At 40.6% G+C, this 20,926-nt stretch overlaps 1 pseudogene; it reads left to right on the top strand.

Moving 5' to 3' along the window:
* The first annotated feature begins 440 nt into the window (after nt 1-440).
* On the top strand, nt 441-552 carry LOC122054496 (annotated as a pseudogene).
* Nucleotides 553-20,926: the final 20,374 nt, after the last annotated feature.

Below are 20,926 nucleotides of genomic sequence, written 5' to 3' on the forward strand. Positions count from 1 at the left end.
TGTTCTGTCTTTGATTAAAACTCATGATTGCATCACATTGCTCCAGTTGATTCATTGGTGCAAAAATAGCTCCCAAAGGACATGAGTCACTAGAGTAATCAGAACTTCCACATACTTCACAAGTTGATACAATGACATTGACCATATTTGAATTAGCTCTCATGCTTTCTAATTTCTTTGTAAGAGCATCCAGTTTTGCAGCCATTAAAGTAACTACATCAACATCAAACTTCCCTGATGCTTTTATTGGGTTTACACAAGAATAGGCACCACTTCTCTCATTTGCCCATTGATGATGATTTTGTGCTACACTTTCAATTATTTCCTCAGCTTCATCTAGGCTTTTGTTCATGAGTGCCCCTTCAGCAGCTAAATCTAGGGACACGTTAGTATGATAATTAATGTCATTATAGAATGTATGCAACACTAACCACTTCTCCAAGCCATGATGTGGGCATTGTCTGAGCAATTTATTATATCTATCCCAAGCTTCAAATAAAGATTCTGAGTCAGCTTGTTTGAAACTTGCAATGAGATTCCTCATATGAGCCATTTTACTAGGTGAATAGAATTTGTCCAAAAAATTATTGGTCGCATTGTTCCCATGTGGTGATGTTATTTGGAGCTAAAGAGTGTTGATGCAGCGGAGGGCGGCAAGAGGGGGGTGAATTGCTGAAAACAAAAAGTAACTATACCCTCCTCGTACTTTCAACTCAGTTAGTGCAATAGTTAACAAAATAATAAAACAGTAAAATAAAGACACAGAAGAATTAACCTGGTTACAACCAAGGAGGTTGTTAATCCAGGGCAGTAGAAGTGCACTAAAAGAAACTCTCCTTTGCTGAAGGCGGAGAAGCCTTTTACATTTTCAAAAGCTCAGAACTATTGCTAGGAAACACTACAGATTGAATGCTTGAGTTGTTGTTGAATTCCTAGCTCCAGGGGCCTTTATATAGGCCCTAGAAATCTTATCCCGAGAGTCCAAGGCGCCTCCAACAGGGTTCAAGGCGTCTCCAACTCGATCTGCGGATAAAACTTTATCCGCAGCGCAAACGGTCAAACTGGACTGCTCAAGGCGCCTTGAACAGGCTTCAAGGCGCCTTCAAGCTTGTTTAAGGCGCCTTCAATCTACAGTAACTTCTGCTACAGTAACTTTTTCTTCTTCGCTTTAGCTTCCGAAGCTCCGTTCTTTTGGGTGATTGCGGCCAACCGGAATAGGGCTCACTCGAACCCAATTCCCGGCCTTCTCCTCGAGCAGCCTTCCATCCCGGCTTAACGTCCCTCGAACGCCGTGCACGCTCTTCACGCCCACCAGAGTACTCTTCCGCAGCTCTCTCGTCCTTCGGGCGCACCGAGCCCGTCGGCTCCCTTCCCGTGTCGTCCTTCTCGCTAGCTGCGTCTTCCGCTCGACTTCCTGTGCTCCTAAGCTCCTGCACACTCAGACACAGGGATCAAACACAGCAGGACCTAACCAACTTGGTTGATCACATCAAAACTACCACGGGGTCCAACAATCTCCCCCTTTTTGATGTGCATCAACCCAAGTTCAAGTTAGGGTTAAAAATAGACATAAAGAGTAATTTTAAAGAAAAAATTACTAAACTAACAAGTTAAGCATAATTTTTTCAATTAGTAAAATTGCAACACTTTTTATGAAAATTATAATAGAAATTTTAAATTTTTCTAACTCCCCCTAAACTTGTACTTTTCTCTCCCCCTTTGATCACAGCAAAAATGGGGTCTTAAGTAAAATGTTTTCAAGTAATGTTAAATCTTTGAAAATGAATTTTTGAGAGAAAAAAAATTCGAAGTTAAATTGAATTTTAAAAAAAAAATCTAAGTAAAAAAAAATCCTAAGTAAAATTTTTAACTGTTCCCAAAAAAAGTTAAGTCATATGAAGTTTTTCAGAAAAAAATTTCTAACCAAAAATAAGGTAGAATTTTTCAAGAGAAAATTTCTAAGAATTTTTTTTTATTTTAATAAATATTTGATAAACTTTCAAAGCATTATTTAATTCTTGTTTAATGCTTTTTCAGAAAGTTAATTAAACATTTTCTTTCAATATTTTAGCTTCCAGGTCGTGGCGAGGCACTAGGCCTTCTTGGTTATTGGAGCAACAACCACTTCCTTAGACAAAGCTTCCATAAAGAATTTCAATGTTTAATTTTCTCACTGTTAACTTTTAATTTTTGAAAGATTAATTAAGCACAGATTTTGGAACCCAATAGAGGTTCCTTCCGACAGGATTATTCAAAAAACTAGGGGGTACATAGTTTCTTGGTATTTTTCTAAGTTGACCTTGATGCTTCCTTATATACCAATTTAATTTACCATAAATTCTAATTTTTGACTTTGGAAATTTCTTTAAGCATGCATCATTTTTCAATTTTTTAATTTCTAATTTTAAATTTTCATTTTCTGATTTCATACTATCGTACATTTCAAGTGGACATGATTTTGCTAATTTTATTTTTAATTCTTTATTTTCTTTTTCTAATTCGAATAAATCTTTAGAAAGCGATTTAATAAATCGAAATGACTGAGACGGGGTTAGATTACGTACCTTACTTACCTGATCAGGTGACGCTCCCCCTTCACTGCTGCTTTCCTCTGACGTTCCTCCCCCTTCGTCGATGCTCATCTCTGAGCTGGACGTTTCTTCTTGCTGATGGTTGGCCATCAGTGCTAGTCCCGAGAATTCTTCGACTTCCGATTCGGAGGATGACGAATCATCCCACGTTGCCTTTAGGTTCTTGTGCTTGGAGGGTTCTGGTTTCTTGTATTTTGGCTTTGCTCTTTCTTTCTCCTTTTTCTTTAGCTTTGGACAGTCATCTTTGATGTGTCCCTCTTCGTTGCAGTTGTAGCAGCGAACCGTCCTCTTCTTTCGATGATGCCTCTGCGATTTAAATTTATTAGTACTAAAAAACTTATTGAAGCGTCTTACCAGTAGTGCCGCTTCGGATTCGTCGACTGAGGCTTCGGAGTCAGAACTGTTCATCTTTGCCTTTAAGGCAATGTTCTGACTTGTCTTCTCTGCTCCGTTGGGTTCTGAAACTCGAGATTCGTGAAGTTCAAAAGTTGAAAATAATTGTTCTAACGTACTTACCTCGAGATCCTTAGAGATGTAGTATGCATCTACTAAGGAGGCCCACTCTGGAGTTCTCAGGAAGGCATTGAGCGCGTATCGGATGGAATCCCGGTTGGTTACCTCTTCTCCAAGGTTCGTTAGTTGCGTTATCAGCTCCTTGATTCTCGCTTGGAGTTGCGCTACCTTCTCGCCTTGGTTCATCCGGAGGTTCGTTAACTGGTTCCGGAGGATGTCGCGCTTCGCTAGCTTTGCTTCGGAAGTACCTTCGTGAAGCTCCAGGAATTTTTCCCAGAGATCTTTCGCGGAGTCGTAGCTTCCGATCCTATTTACCTCCTGAGGTGGCAGTACACTAAGTAGATGGAATTCAGCCTTTCCGTTGGCGATGAAATCGGCTTGCTCCTTCTTGCTCCATGTGTTTTCTTCTTTATCTTTCGACGCTGCAAAACCATATTTTATTGTAATAAGAATATCAAAATCTGTTTTAAAAAATACCTCCATTTTGCGCTTCCATGTGGCGAAGTCTCCGTCGAACTTTGGGGGATGGATGTTCGCTCCGGCCATCGTCTTGATCGTAGTGCTTCAGTTGGCGGTTAGTCCTTCTGAGGCGATCAGGCTCTGATACCACTTGTTGATGCAGCGGAGGCCGGCAAGAGGGGGGTGAATTGCTGAAAACAAAAAGTAACTATACCCTCCTCGTACTTTCAACTCAGTTAGTGCAATAGTTAACAAAATAATAAAACAGTAAAAGAAAGACACAGAAGAATTAACCTGGTTACAACCAATGAGGTTGTTAATCCAGGGCAGTAGAAGCGCACTAAAAGAAACTCTCCTTTGCTGAAGGCGGAGAAGCCTTTTACACTTTCAAAAGCTCAGAACTATTGCTAGGAAACACTACAGATTGAATGCTTGAGTTGTTGTTGAATTCCTAGCTCCAGGGGCCTTTATATAGGCCCTGGAAATCTTATCCCGAGAGTCCAAGGCGCCTCCAACAGGGTTCAAGGCGCCTCCAACTCGATCTGCAGATAAAACTTTATCCGCAGCGCAAACGGTCAAACTGGACTCGTTGAAGGCGCCTTCAAGAGCGCCTTCAAGCTTGTTTAAGGCGCCTACAAGAATTTCGCTATAGTAACTTTTTGCCTGATAATTTCACTTCTTTTGACTCTTTTCTTCTTCGCTTGGCTTCAAGCTCGTCTTTGGGTGATTGCCAACCGAATAGGGCTCACCGAACCCATTTTCTCATTGAGCAGCCTTCCGTCCGGCTTAACATCCCTCGCACGCTCTTCACGCCCACCGGAGTACTCTTCCGCAGCTCTCTCGTCCTTCGGACGCACCGAGCCCGTCGGCTCCCTTCCCGTGCCGTCCTTCTCGCTAGCTGCGTCTTCCGCTCGACTTCCTGTGCTCCTAAGCTCCTGCACACTCAGACACAGGGATCAAACACAGCAGGACCTAACCAACTTGGTTGATCACATCAAAACTACCACAGGGTCCAACAAAGAGTTTAACCATTACTTAGCTCTGTCTCTTAAAGAAAATCCAAATAATAATAAATGCACCACTTCAGAAGGAACACCATTCATTTTCATTGTTCCGCATATCTCATAGAAGACCTCCAAGTGTTGATTTGGGTCTTCATGCGGTCCTCCACCAAATTGATTCTGTTGCACCATAAAAATATTAGCAGGTTTGATCTCAAAATTATTTGCTTCAATAGAAGGTCTTGAAATGCTTGATCGAAACCCTCTAGCATAAGGTGTTGCATAATCCTTTAATGGTCTATTTGCCATGCTAGAATGTTCTTGTTCGGTTTGTTGTCTTTACAGAATTTTTCTTCTATGAAATTTTCTATCTATTTCTGGGTCTAGAGGAAGAAGTTCTCCTGCAAAGTTAGATCTTCGCATACACAAGAACAAGATATGTTTGCTCAAAAAGAAAAGAAGAAAGAAACTAAATCAAAAGAGAAAACAGATAAAAGTTAGACTAGAATGTTAGAAATTAAAAATGCAAAATTAGAATTGCAAAAAAAAGAATTGACAGGAAGTAGAAAGATATACAAGAAAAAATAGAATTCTAAAGATTAGTTACAATTATGCTAATGAAAAGAAAATAAAATTTATGTTTAGTCTAACTCAATTGATAATCTCTAATGTTATAGCGCAATCCCTGGCAACGGTGCAAAAAACTTGTTAACAATCTGTAAGTGTACGGATACATCGTCAGTAATAAAGAAAGATATCGTATCCACAGGGACTGGTATAATCACTAAAGATATCTCCACAAGAATTAACTAAACAACTAATCAATTGATTTATAGAAACTAAGTGCAACTGTGAAAAACAAAACATAGAAATAAAAGAATAAGAACAAGAATAAGGGCTATGATAAAAGATGTTCTAGGAGTTTTGGTTTCTTTGTAATGCCATTCAATGTAAATGATCTAATAAATCTTATTCCTCAATTGTCCATCATTTGTAGAAGGTTGTTGGTTCTCTCTTGCAATAGACAACCGGGCCTAGGACTGAAATCTATATCTAAACGTGAACAATTAGGAATGATACCTATGTTGTCCTTACACGGGCTTGCCTGTCACGTGCTTCTCTCGGATAATCAACATAGAAATTCATCACTTCTCAACCTCATCAAGATATAAAGATTAATGCATACAATCTATCCTATCCCCTTGAATGACCTTATTTCACCTTCAAGATTATCCCTCAAACGTCCTTACACGGGCTTATCTGTCACATACGTCCCTCAGATAATTGAATGAGAAATCACCTCTACAAAATCCACAAGATACATAAATATTCAATCAAGTATGGTAATTAAGCACAATCACAACAATCCACACAAGATCAAATAGATACAAACAGGACAAAATCATAGAAATAGAAAATTGGCAAATCCACAAGAGTTTACATCAAATCACATTACAAATACTCCCTCCATCCTAGAACAAGGAGATTTAATCCATAGAATGAAGAGAGAAACCCAAAGACAAGAAAATCCCAAGCATCTTGATCCCAAAACCCAAGAAGAATAGGGAAGAAAAGCTTATCTACGATGAAGAACGGTGTTCGGATCCAATCCTCGGTCTCAGAGTCGATTCGTTGAAGATTTGCCTTTAGATCGCCTGAAAATCCCTCCAAGAAGGTGGAGGAACACCCAAATCTTGTTTTCCCCACAAAAGGGAGAAGCCCCCCTTCCAAATGAGGAAGAAACCCTTATATAGAGCTAGAGTTTAGGCGCCATACGACCCCGAGACATGGTCGTGTGAAGCTCACACGGCCTAGTCCATTCCCTTCACTGGCCAGGTGACACGGCCGTGTGAAGCTCACACGGTCATGGCATGCTCTACCACTACCACCTTGCACGGTCGTGTAGATCTACACGGCCTGCTCTGCCTCTGGCTCTAGAAGTCCTGCACGGTCGTGTCTGGGACACGACCAGGGCTTTCTTGGCTTCTAGAAATGTTGCACGACCGTGTGACACACACGACCATGCACTCCTTTGGCTCTGGAAGGCTTGCACGGGCGTGTAGATCTACACAGTCATGATCTGCTTGTCTTCAAAACATAACACGACCATGTGATACTCACACGGCCATGGCCTTCTCTCATTCTACCAATGCTGCAGGGGTGAGGATCACCACATGGCTTGGGCAACCCCCCATGACAGGGTCGTGTGGCACTCAGGGGCGGTGCCTTCCTCCTTCGTTTAATCATCAATTCTTCTCCAAAATCAACTCCTACGTATAAAAAATGCACAAAAGAAGATCTCCGAAAAGAAAGAGTAAATATGCTAAAAGTAAAGTTGGAAGTACAAAAATGTATAGATAAAGCATGCGCAAAATATGTGAATGTGCGTCAAAACATGCTAAACAAGTGTATATAATCTACGCACATCAGATAGTTATAGAACAAAGAAAATACCTATGTTTTTAAATTCTAAGTGTCATCATCTAATTGCTATGCCAAATTAATTATTTGACATATGCAACCCTATCTCTCTAGAGAGTACCAAAATCCCATCTTGGCATACTTTTGACTTCTATCCTATGTTACTAATTGGATTAATCTCAATACCTCAAATTTATATTGGCACACTTTAAACTCTTCAAGAGCAAAAATCAACTCATCATTTTCAAGATGTTACAATACCTTGAAAATACTCTAAGAATGTCAACTTCACCATGGTTAGATTAACTATCTTTCCAATTAGGGTTAGCATAACCTATACCCATCTAGTGTGAAGATATCACACTCTTGGGTGTAATAGGTAATCACTAGGGATAACTTTTCTAGAAACCTTCTTAATGACTCTCCTAGACTTCTTAGAACCCTTAGTTATGCTAGTCTTTTCAAGGTCAACACTAGGGATAACCTTCCTTGTAACCTTGACTTGACTCCTAGACTTGGAATTAGTTCCATAACTATATAGAACTCTATGGTATGAGATCATGCTTTCCTTAGACTTAGATTTGTATCTCAAACCCTTCTTGTCCATAGATGACTCTTGTCTTTCTAAACCAAGCTTTACTTCTTGGACCCTTTGATATTATTCATCATTTTCTCTAGGGTATTTTTCAATTTATCAAGTCTTGATCTCAAAACTTAATTTTCAATCCTTAAATCTATAAGTTTTGAGTTTTCATGATTTTCATGGATATTTTTCTTTCTAGGCATATATCTAACTTGTTAGGATTCTTGCTCTAAATTATTTTCTACCTTCCTATCCTTAGATAAGGTTATTCTAGTATGATATGAATTATAATTTTTTTTTTAGAATTATCATACTTCCTATTTTCATGATTAGAAGCTCTAAATTCATACAATATTCAATATTTTTTGAAACATAAAAAATAATTATAAAATTATTTTTGTCAAAATAGGTTTTTTAATCCCTAAAATTTGAATATTTGAAAAATAATTCTCTGAAAAATATTCTGACTTGTTTACTGGTTCATTCAACCTTAGGATATTTTCTTTCAAATTTTTTTACTAATTACTCCTGATTTTTTTATGTGATCGAAGGGGGAGAAGAGATAAGTTAAGGGGAAGGTAATTACATTTATTTTAAATTTGTTTTATTTGCAAATGAATGACATATCTATATCTATTTTATTGCATTTTAAATTATCAAAATTAAGTATTACTTATTTGATTAACTCTAACTTAACTTGAGTTGATATACATCAAAAAGGAGGAGATTATAAGTATCCCAGGTTGATTTTGATGTGATTAACCAAGTCAAACTAAGTCTTGTTGTATTTGATGTCTTGTGTCTAAGTGTATAGGAATTTAGGAGCACAAGAAGTCAAGCAGAAGACGTAGCTAGCGAGAACGATGACACACAGAGCTAATCGATAGACTCATTGCATCTAAGGGATGAGGTACTGCGGAAGAGTACACTGGTGGACGAGAAGGTCGTACATGATGTTTGAGGGATGAGAAGCTAGGGAGGAAGTCTACTCGAGAAGGTCGGAATTGGGTTCGAGTGAGCTCAGCTCTAGACAGTCAGAGTATCACCCACGCAAAGAAAAGTCAACTCTGAGGTTGACATTAGAGTTTGCCAAAAGCTACTGGAGGCGCCTTCAAGGATATGGAAGATGCCTTCAAAGCTTGATCATGGAAGACACTTTAACGATATAGAAGGTGACCTCGAGTCTTCTATATCTGTACTAGAGTATAGAGGGCTTTATGGTAGCGATATTATACCATAGCATAGCTATAAAATATTGAACTGGGTTACCAACTTGATATTTATTCATGCCTGTGTATTAGTGCTAACATATCGTAGTGTAGGATCCTCTTAGACCCTTAGTTGTAATTTAAGTCCAGGCCTATACTTTAGTAAAATCATACCATAGTGTAGGTTATCGAGTATCCTACTAAATCTTTATTTGTTATTTAGGCTCATGCATAAACGCTAGTGAGGTTTGACCCTCCTGCGTATCATTACATTGCTATACCCTGTTGACCATTGTCTCCTATTCATGGTCGAGAGAGTCATCAACGACCGTTGTTATATTCTAACCACCATTGTCTCTCATTCATGGTTGAGAAAATCGTTAACGATCATTGGTATATCTTGTCGACTATTGTATTCCTTTCATGGTTGAGAGTCATCAACGACCGTTGGTATATTCTGTCAACCATTATCTCTCATTCGTAATTGAGAGAGTCATCAACAATCATGATATATATGATTGCCCATGAGACATTTGTAGTAGCGAGTTCGCGTGTAGCCCATAGCTAGATAGCTACTACCTGTCTACCCATGAGACCATTAATGGTAGAGTGTTTCTCCCGTATATAGGGACCCTGACATTTCATATTGCCTATGAGACCATTTATGGTAGAGTGTTTCTCCCGCAGTCTCTAACTAGATAGCTAGATGTCTTGGTCATTTGTACTTCTAGTGGTAGGGCATTTGCTCCTACGTATGATAACTTATTATGTTATTTACATTTGTACATGCCTATGATATGAAGTATCCATGTTGATCATTACCTATCATTTCTCATTGTATTATATACGACTGAACAAGTTAGTATTGTTGGGTTTTTTCGGGCCGCGAAAATCGCGTTTTCGCGTCGCGGAAACCCCGAATCACCCATGCCACTGGATCTCATGCGAAGGATAGATTTCAAAATTTAAATACGAGTACGAGTTTACTAAAACTTAGATCTACACTAGATCTACGTGTTCAGATGTGTATACCTTCGATGCGTGCCCTTCGCGAGTCCCGCTCTTCCAAGATGTTGCCGGATCTCTAGTTGTCAAATTAGACAACTCTCTAGAAGTATCCACACGGATAAAATAGGTGGAGAAACCTAACACAAAGGTGTGCTAGCACCTTGGTAGGTCACGGCAAGAGAGAAGAGGGAGAGCAAGAAGAGAGCACAAGGAAGAAGAAGGAGTGAATGTGAATTGCTCACCAAATGAAAACTCCTCATCATACCATCAAGTGGTCGGCCACCATCATTTGTGTAACTCCCCTCATTAATGCATTAAGTGGCCATCAAAGAGGGAATATGTAACCTCCATGAGGTGGCACACACATGTGCCTTGATGATGTGGCACATCATCATTGGCCACTTAATGCCAAGTCACAAATGATGTGGCATAAAGTCAAGTCAAACTTGACTCTTCCACTTCCTCACAAGTCAAGTCAAACTTGACTTAATCTCTCTCATGGTTGATCTAATCCAACCATTTAATTCAAGCCAATTTAATATAATGAATCTAATTCATTTAATTAAATTGATTCAATGAGTCATAATCTAAATTAGACTCATTGAACACATGAATCAACTTGAGTCCAACTCAATTAGCCCAATTAGGATTACTCTTAATCCAATTTGATTCATCAAATGAATCTAATCCTCTTAGTTCATCATATGAACCTAATCTCCATCTAATTATCCTTAGTGTGTGACCCTATAGGTTCTTGTAACGTTGGCAATGCCCCTAAACCCATTTAGGAGCATAAGTAATGAGCGGTATCTAGCAACACATCATTACTACCCAATGTTACAAGAATGTTGAGATCCAACATCACCTTGTGACTACTAATTGTGACTCCTCACAATATATGACAAGTGTCCTTCTATCCTAGACATCTAGATTGATCAATGTGAGGCATAGACCGTGTCATCCTCTGATCAATCTAAATCTTGAACTCCAAGTAGACTCACTAAATCAAATGAGCTCAATATCTCATATTGACTCATTTGGGCATGGCCATGCACTTCGTGGTCTTACTCTATCAAGAATACCGATGTCTCTCCCATCATATAGGAGGGATAGATCTCATCTACATCACTCACATCCCTCCACATAATTTGTTATATACCCAGTAATCGCCTTTATAGTCCACCCAGTTACGGGTGACGTTTGACGAAACCAAAGTACATAACTCCTTATGTAGGGATCCATGGTGACTTCAGGTCTAAGGACTAGTAGTCATACTAATAGCCACATAAGAAAGTATATGACACTCATATAACGATCCATGATACTTTCTCATGATGGGTCATTCAGTATACATTCTCCAATGCATACCCATGTGTCAACTTGATATCTCTATATCCATGACTTGTGAGATCAAGTCATCGAGTTGACCTACATGCTAGTCTTATTGCATTAACATTGTCCCTGAATGTTAATCCTCGACTAGGAATGATTAAGAGTAGTGTTCCCTATATCATCTCACTATCGGTTCAACTAACCGATTGATATAGGTGAGAACCGTCTACTCAAGGACATTATTATACTTAGTTTATTTGGCACCAATACAAGTAAGTATAATAACCAAAAACCAAATGCCTTTATTTATATAGAATATGATACAACAAGTCCAAAATACAATCATCAAATGATTGATTCTAGGGCTCTAGCTAACAATCTCCCATTAGCACTAGTGCCAATCAGTGTAGGCTCTAAGCCCAAATGACCTAGTGTGACCATCATGCTTCCTCTGTGCCAAAGCCTTGGTCAAGGGATCTGCGATGTTAGCCTCTGTAGGTACTCTGCAAATCTTCACATCTCCTCTCTCGATGATCTCTCGAATGAGATGGAAGTGTCGTAGTATGTGTTTGGTTCGCTGATGTGAGCGAGGTTCCTTCACCTGTGCTATAGCTCCATTGTTGTCACAATAGAGCTCAATAGGGTCAGCAATGCTAGGAACCACCCCAAGTTCAGTGATGAACTTGCGAATCCAAACTGCCTCCTTTGTTGCCTCTGATGCAGCAATATACTCGGCCTCTGTTGTAGAATCAGCTACTGTATCCTGCTTGGAACTCTTCCAGCTCACAGCATCACCATTAATGCAAAACACGAACCCTGATTGCGATCTATAGTCATCCTGGTCGGTCTGGAAGCTAGCATCACTGTAACCCTTTACAGCTAGCTCATCATTGCCTCCATATATCAAGAAATATTCTTTAGTCCTTCTTAAGTACTTAAGAATATTCTTGACCGCTATCCAGTGACTTTCACCTGGATCTGACTAGTATCTGTTCATCATGCTCAAAGCATACGAGACATTAGGTCGAGTACATAGTGTGGCGTACATGATCGATCCTATGGCTGAGGCATAAGGGATCTGATCCATGCGGTCTCTCTCCTCTCTAGAAGAGGGACCTTGAGTCTTCGAAAGACTCACGCCATGTGACATCGGCAGAAATCCCTTCTTGGAGTTCTGCATGGCAAACCGAAGGAGTACCTTATCAATGTATGTACTCTGACTTAGGCAAAGCAATCTCTTAGATCTATCTCTATAGATCTGTATCCCTAGAATGCGGGATGCCTCACCTAAGTCCTTCATTGAGAAGCAACTCCCTAGCTAGGTCTTGACAGACTGAAACAAAGGGATGTCCTTTCCAATGAGTAGTATGTCATCTACATATAATATGAGGAAGACAACTATGTCCCCTACAACCTTCTTGTAGACACAAGGCTCATCTTCGTTCTTGATGAAACCAAACTGTTTAATTGCATCATCGAACCGAAGATTCCAGCTCCGAGAAGCTTGCTTTAGTCCATAAATAGACCTATGCAGCTTGCATACTCTGCTAGTATGCTGTGGATCTACAAAACCCTCAGGTTGTGTCATGTACACATCCTCGAGTAGGTTTCCATTTAGAAACGCGGTTTTGACATCCATCAGCCATATCTCATAGTCATGGTAGGCTGCAATAGAAAGCATGATCTGAATGGACTTAAACATCGCTACTGGAGAAAAGGTTTCATCATAGTCAATACCATGAATCTGCTTGAAACCTTTAGCTACCAAGCGACCCTTATAGATAAGTCCATCCATGTCAGTCTTTCTCTTAAAGACCCACTTACACCCAATGGGTTTTACCCCTTCAGGTGGATCAACCAAAGTCCATACTTGGTTGGTGTACATGGATTCCATTTCGGATCTCATGGCCTCTAGCCATTTCTCGGAATCTGGTCTCATCACAGCTTCCTGATAGGTGGTAGGCTCATCCTCTATGAGCATAACGTCATCATGGTCAGACAAGAGAAATGAGTATCTCTCAGGCTGACGACGTACCCTATCAGACCTGCGAAGAGGTATGTCTACTTGAACTGGTTGTTGTTCCTCAACTCCTTGTGGAACAACATCATCCACAACACTTTGTGGTTCCAGTTCAACTTCCATCGAGGCTTCAGTTCTAGGATCCGCATCTTGAACATCTTCAAGATCGAATGTACTCCCACTAGTCTTTCTAGAAACAAAGTCCCTTTCTAGAAAGACTCCAGTCTTTGCCACAACTACCTTGTGCTGACTGGGAATGTAGAAGTAATATCCCTTAGTTTCCTTGGGATATCCAATGAAATATCACTTGTCGGATTTGGGTCCTAATTTGTCTGAGACTTGACGTCGAACGTAAGCCTCACAACCCCAAATCCTCATGAAAGACACCGGGGCATCTCTCCCAGTCCATATCCTATATGGTGTCTTTATCACGGCCTTGGATGGAACTCGGTTGACTATAAAAGCTGCCGTGTCTAGAGCATAACCCCAAAGATACGTCGGAAGATCTGTGTGACTCATCATAGATCGCACCATATCTAATAGGGTACGATTCCTCCTTTTGGATACACCATTCCACTGTGGTGTTCTAGGAGAAGTGAGTTGGGATAGAATCCCACACTCAGCTAGGTAGTCACGAAACTCATGGCTAAGGTATTCTCCACCTGGATCTGATCGAAGTATCTTAATACTCTTGTCAAGCTGGTTCTGTACTTCATTCTTGAATTCTTTGAACTTTTCAAAGGATTCAGACTTATGTGTCATCAAGTACACATAACTATATCAACTGAAGTCATCAGTAAATGTGATGAAGTACCTATAACCGCCTCTAGCAGCGACACTGAAAGGGCCACATACATCACTATGTATGAGTCCTAACAAATCAGTCACTCTCTCGTTGTGCCCACTAAAGGGAGTCTTGGTCATCTTGCCTCGTAGGCATGACTCGCATACCTCATATGATTCAAAATCAAATGAGTCCAACATACCATCCTTATGGAGCTGGGATAAGCGCTTGTCATTTATATGACCTAAGCGACAATGCCAGAGGTAGGTTTGGTTCATGTCATTTGACTTGAACCTCTTGGTATTTATGTTATAGATAGGGCTCTCAAGGTCTAGAATATAGAGTCCATTTATCAGAGGTGCACTACAATAGAACATATCGTTTAAAAAGACGGAACAACATTTGTTCTTTATTGTAAACGAGAAACCTTTCTTGTCCAAACAAGAAACTGATATAATGTTCTTAGTTAATGCAGGCACATAACAACAATCAACTAACTCTAGTACAAGCCCAGAGGGTAGATATAGAAAGTAAGTCCCTACAACAACAGCAGCAACCCGTGCTCCATTGCCTACTCGTAGGTCCACCTCACCCTTTGTCAATGCCCTGCTATTTCTCAGCGCCTGCACATCAGTACAAATGTGAGAAGCACATCCAGTATCTAATACCCATGATGTAGAAATAGATAGATTGACTTCTATAACATATATACCTGAAGTGGAAGTCTCACTTCGCTTCCTCTTAAGATCCTCCAAGTATACCTTGCAATTCCTCTTCCAGTGCCCGGTCTGACCGCAGTGGAAGTAGGTAGCATCCTTGGCGACCCCTCCTTTTGGCTTCAGTGCCTTGCCTTTGCCCTTGGCTTGGGACTTTCCCTTGCCTTTGGGCTTGCCCTTGCCCTTATGTTTCTGAACCATCAGAACAGTGTTGGGCTTAGCCTTCTTAAGGTTCAGCTCAGCAGCTCGGGCAGTGACTTGTCAATCTCGTTCATATTGTAGTTTAGAACGAATTGACTATAGCTATCCGGCAAGGATTGCAAGATCAGGTCGGTGGCCAGCTCTTGGCCAAGTGGGAACCCTAACCTTTGTAGATTCTGTAGGTCCCTTTGGAGGCCGGCAAGAGGGGAGGGGTGAATTGCCCTACAAATTAAAACCAAAAACCCTTCTCGGATATCAACTAACTTAAAAGAACTTGTAATTAAAAAGGCAGAGACTAAGTAAAGAAAAACAGACACCAGAGTTTTACTTGGTTTGCAATCAGGGGATTGCTAATCCAAGGAATGTAAGCGCACTATCTGATTCTCCTCTGGGCGGAGTAGCCTCTTACAGCGTTGAACGTACAAGAAGAAAAGTAAAGCACACAGAAGTTGATTACAAGTTCGTCATTCTAATTAAATTGATTTGCTTCTGGACCAAGGCTATATTTATAGCCTTGGTCGGGGCGCCTGGAAGGGTTCCGGGCGCCCTGGGGATAAAACTTTATCCCCAACGCTCAATCGAGTTTGACTCGATCCGTCAAAACCTCATTCAGGCGCCCGGATGGTTCCGGCGCCGGACCCCAAAAGTCAACTCGTTGACTTTTCCGTCTGTCGCTCGCCGGTTCAGCTGCCTCGGTCCGGTCTGCTCCGGCTCCACTAGCTTGGGTGATCTCGGCCATCTAGAACCCAATTCCCGACCTTCTCCTCGAGCAGCCTTCCTTCCCGGTTTCTCGTCCCTCGAACGTCGCGTTCTTCTCGCCCACCGTGTACTCTTCCGGACACCTCCCCTCAGACGCCGAGCCCGCCGCTCTCTCCGTCCGTCCTTCTCGCAGCGCCTTCCGCTCAACTTCCCGGTTCCTAAGTTCGCACACTTAGACACAAGGGTTAAACAACGCAGGACCTAACTTAACTTGTTTGATCACATCAAACACCTGGGTTCCAACAATCTCCCCTTTTGATGTGAGCAACCCAAGTTAAGCTAGGGAAAAACAGATGTAATAAAAACAATTAAGTCCAAAGATATTTCATAAAAAGTTTATATACCTCCCCTAGACTAGACTTAACATTCTTCTCCCCTTTGATCACATTAAAATAGGGGTTCTTTAAACAAGTCTAAGGTAAAAAAAAAAATTTAAGTGAATTTTCATAAAAACTTTCTAAGGCAATTAATATTAATTTCTAAGGCAATGTTTCAAAAGAGAATATTTAGTAAAAAAAATTCTAAGTCAATATTCAAAAAATTTTAACTTGAATTTTTATAAAAGATTTAAGGTAATTTTCAAAAAAAATGTCTAAGACAATTTTCAAAAAATATCTAAGTTAATTAAAAAGATTTAATTTTAAAAAGAATAAGAATTTTTTTAAGTCAAAATTTTCAAGAAAATTTTCTAAGTAAAAAAATTTTAATTTAAAAAATTTATAATTAAATATTGAATAACTCTTTTAAAGCATTAGGTAAATTAAATTAATGCTTTTTCAGTTAGTCAATTAAACTTTTCATTTCGATACTTGGCTTCCAGGTCGTGGCGAGGCACTTGGCCTTCTTGGTTATTGGAGCAACAACCACTTCCTTAGACAAAGCCTCATAATGAAATTAGTCGTTTAATTTCCTTGCTGAAAATGCTAAGTTAAATTAAACAGGTTTTTGGAACCCAGTAGAGGTTCCTACCTACAGGGTTAACCAAGTATTTCCTAGGTACATAGATTTTTGATATATTTCTAATTTGACTTTGATGAAATCTATAATACCAATTTAAACCTCTATAATTTCTAAAAGTAGAAATATTTGAACTTTTATCTTTTTTCAATCTTTCTATTTCTTCTTTTAGTTTTTCATTGTGAATTTTCAATTTATCAAAATCCTCTATTAGACATGATTTTGCTAAAATTCCTTTTGTTTCCAAAATTTCATTTTTTAATTTGGCATTTTCTTTTTCTAATTTATACATGGATTTAGTCATTGCCTTAATGCCAGAGTAAAGTTGATCAGGGGATAAGAGGCATACGTCACTTACCATGTCAGACTTAAAGCCTGAATCTCCCCCTGCTTCGCTGCCTTCATCCGAGGTCGCTCCCTCTTCATCGTTGCTCGATTCTGATATACTTTGTCCATCGTGGCTTGCCATCAGTGCTATCCCGGCGTATTCTTGAGCTTCTGATTCAGATGAAGAAGTGTCATCCCAAGTTGCTTTTAGGTTGTGTTTCTTGGGAGACTTCCTTTTGTCCTTTTTGAGTTCTGGGCAGTCTTCTCTTATGTGTCCCTCCTTCTGACACTGGTAGCATCGCACCTTTCTTCCTCCTTTTTGATTCTTTTTATTCTGCATTTTAAATTTATTAGACCTAAAGAATTTTTTAAAATTTCTTACCATGTGCGCTTCTTGATCGTCTTCGGAGTCTGACTCGAGTTCATCCTTCTGTGTTGTGTTCAGCGCTATAGTCTGGGTTGTATCCTTTGTCGTTCCTGCACATCTAGTTTCGTGTAATTCAAGAGTAGAAAAACATTCCTCTAATGTACTTACCTCCAGGTCCTTTGAGATGTAGTAGGCGTCGATGATTGACGTCCACTCTGGAGTTCTGGGAAAGGCGTTGAGTGCGTAGCGTAAGGCGTCCCGATTTGTTACCTTTTCACCGAGGTTCTCGAGACCAGTAACTAGTTCTTTTACCTTTGCATGTAGACCGGCTACTTTCTCACCTTTCTCCAAGCGGATGTTCATTAATTTGTTTCGGAGGATGTCCCTTCTAGCGAGCTTCGCTTCGGATGTGCCTTTGTGGAGTTCTAGAAACTTCTTCCAAAGTTCTTTAGCTGATGAGTAGCTTCCGATGCGGTTTACTTCCTGAGGCGGTAATACGCTTAGCAGGTGATGTTCCGCACGGCTGTTTGCTACGAACTCATTCTGCTCTTTTTTTGTCCAATTGCTTTCTTCTTTTTCTTCACCGTTCTGATTTGTTGGAGCTACAAAACCGTATTTCATAATAAAATAAATTTCAATATCGGTTTTTAGAAATACCTCCATACGACGCTTCCAGTCTGTGAAGTTCCCCTCGAATTTTGGTGGAACGATGCTTGGTCCGGCCATCTTTCTTGCTTCGATCGGCGGTTAGTCCTCCTGAAGCGTCCTCGCTCTGATACCACTTGTAGGTCCCTTTGGAGGCCGGCAAGAGGGGAGGGGTGAATTGCCCTACAAATTAAAACCAAAAACCCTTCTCGGATATTCAACTAACTTAAAAGAACTTGTAATTAAAAAGGCAGAGACTAAGTAAAGAAAAACAGACACCAGAGTTTTACTTGGTTTGCAATCAGGGGATTGCTAATCCAAGGAATGTAAGCGCACTATCTGATTCTCCTCTGGGCGGAGTAGCCTCTTACAGCGTTGAACGTACAAGAAGAAAAGTAAAGCACACAGAAGTTGATTACAAGTTCGTCGTTCTGATTAATTGATTTGCTTCTGGACCAAGGCTATATTTATAGCCTTGGTCGGGGCGCCTGGAAGGGTTCCGGGCGCCCTGGGGGGATAAAACTTTATCCCCCAACGTTCAGATCGAGTTTGACTCGATCTGGTCAAAAACCTCATTCCGGGCGCCCCGGATGGTTCCGGGCGCCCCGGACCCCAAAAGTCAACTCTGGTTGACTTTTTCCGTCTGGTCGCTCCGCTTCGGTTCAGCTCGTCTCGGTCCGGGTCTTCTGTTCCGGCTCCACTAGCTTGGGTGATCTCGGCCATCCGGAATAGGGCTCACCCGAACCCATGTTCCGACCTTCTCCTCGAGCAACCTTCCTTCCCGGTTTCTCGTCCCTCGAACGCCGCGCACGTTCTTCTCGTCCACCGGTGTACTCTTCCGCGGACACCTCGTCCCTCAGACGCACCGAGCCCGTCGGCTCTCTCCCGTGTCGTCCTTCTCGCTAGCCGCGTCTTCCGCTCGACTTCCTATGTTCCTAAGTTCCTGCACACTTAGACACAAGGGTTAAACAACGCAGGACCTAACTTAACTTGTTTGATCACATCAAAACACCTCGGGGTTCCAACAGATTCTCTATGTACCCAATCATTTTGAGTACATATGGGCCTACAGGAGCCCCATCTGACATCTTGCACTGAAACAATGCCCTTGAGATCTCAAATCTCTCATGCCTCGCTTGACCTTGATACAGTTGATGAAGATGTTCAACCATATCGTAAGCGCCCATTAACTCATGTTACTTCTGAAGCTCAGAGTTCATGGTCACGAGCATTAGACAAGACACATCTAATATGTCATCTTGATGCTTCTTGAAAGCATCTCGGTCAGCTCGCGGGGCAGTGGCAGGAGGAGCCTCCGGAATGGGCTGCTCCAGAACATACAGTTTACGTTCTTGGGTGAGAACTATTCTCAGGTTCCTGTACCAGTCAAGGAAGTTTGCTCCGTTGAGCTTGTCCTTCTCGAGGACAGATCGCAGGGAGAAGGTGTTCGTATTCGACGTCATGGTAATCTACAACAGAAATAAAAGTAGAAATAAATATCATATTCTTAATCATTTAATTAGGCCTTTAACTAAATGATGCTCCCACTGAATTCTATAATTCATGTGGGACAAGATCCACATCATACTAACCCTTGAGTTAGCTTTGGCTAATACACCGAAGACTTAGTATGATCGGTAGATAACGATTACCAATTACATCTCTATGCAACTCTTGTTTATAGGATCAATATCCGCATTTATATTAAAACTCGAGTTAGCTTTGGCTAATACGCCCGAGAGTTAATATAAACGTGATTTTGTCCTACCTTTCCAACCATTGGATAAATGCCTATAGTTAAACTCGATCCAATTGAGTTAACTACTTACTCAATCTAATTGAGTTGTACTCACTCATGCGTTGATAGGCGGGACCAAAATTGTCCCTCCGTACCCTACCAAGATAGTATGTGTTGCTCTGCTTTGGCAGATTAAACAACAACATGCGATCGAGGTAGTGGTAGGTATCACGGCATGGTAGGCATTACGAGTTGACGCGATTTAGATCTAATCTAAATGATGATACGTATCAAATACTTGATTTAAATCTAATCTAATCGTGGGGTGCATCATGTGCACGATTTAGATCTAATCTAATCGCTAGGCACTAATTAACTACTTAATTAAACATGCATCACATACATATAAGCAATTAATTAAATTATTTTGTAATTGTGTCATGGCCCTACTACTATCTTCCCAAGCCAATGAGAAGATTGGATGGTCAACCTAAGGTCAACAGCTTCTCAAGCTTCTTCGTTTGACCACCTTGTGTTGCTTGCGCCCTCCTCATAACTCCGTCTCGTATGGACCTTCCACCGCTTCAAAATTTACATTACAATTTTGAAACTCGAGTTACATTCGAGTCTAAATCTAATTTACAACCAGAATATAAGAGAAAGGCACGACGCGCAGGTCATGAAAATAAAATTAAAAAAAATAAATACAGCACGCACATCACATAACGGCACGCAGGCCGTATTATGAATTACAACACATTTCCAAATCCAATTTGGGTCGTTTAGGCCATGACTATAACAAAATTAATATATAATTCTAAATTATATATTTTTTCATAATTTTCTGTAATTTTCATAATTTTTACAATTTTATGAGTAAATTTTTCCCGGCGGTCCCGTTTAGCGTTTTAGGGCGCAATCGCGGAACGAATCCCCTTGCGGGGCCAGGGGCAGTGCCCCTACCCGCGATCTAACCATCGCGAGGGTTCCTTTGCGATCTAACAGCGCCTAAGCCCGCTGTCCCAAAAAATTTTGGGGCGAAACATTGCCATTTCGGAAAATTCTTCTCGGTAGTCGAAGCCTACAAGTGTCTAAACACTTGTGCTTCGCTTCTACGAGAAAAATACCCATTAAAACTATAAAAAACATGAATTTACAGAAAGTTTACAGATCTATATTTTTTATAAAAATATGAATCTAAACTCGTACTCGCTTCGCATGTGGCTCTGATACCACTGTTGGGTTTTTTCGGGCCGCGAAAATCGCGTTTTCGCGTCGCAGAAACCCCGAATCACC

The sequence above is a fragment of the Zingiber officinale genome, chromosome 3A (genome assembly GCF_018446385.1).
Source record: "Zingiber officinale cultivar Zhangliang chromosome 3A, Zo_v1.1, whole genome shotgun sequence".
NCBI lineage: Eukaryota > Viridiplantae > Streptophyta > Magnoliopsida > Zingiberales > Zingiberaceae > Zingiber > Zingiber officinale.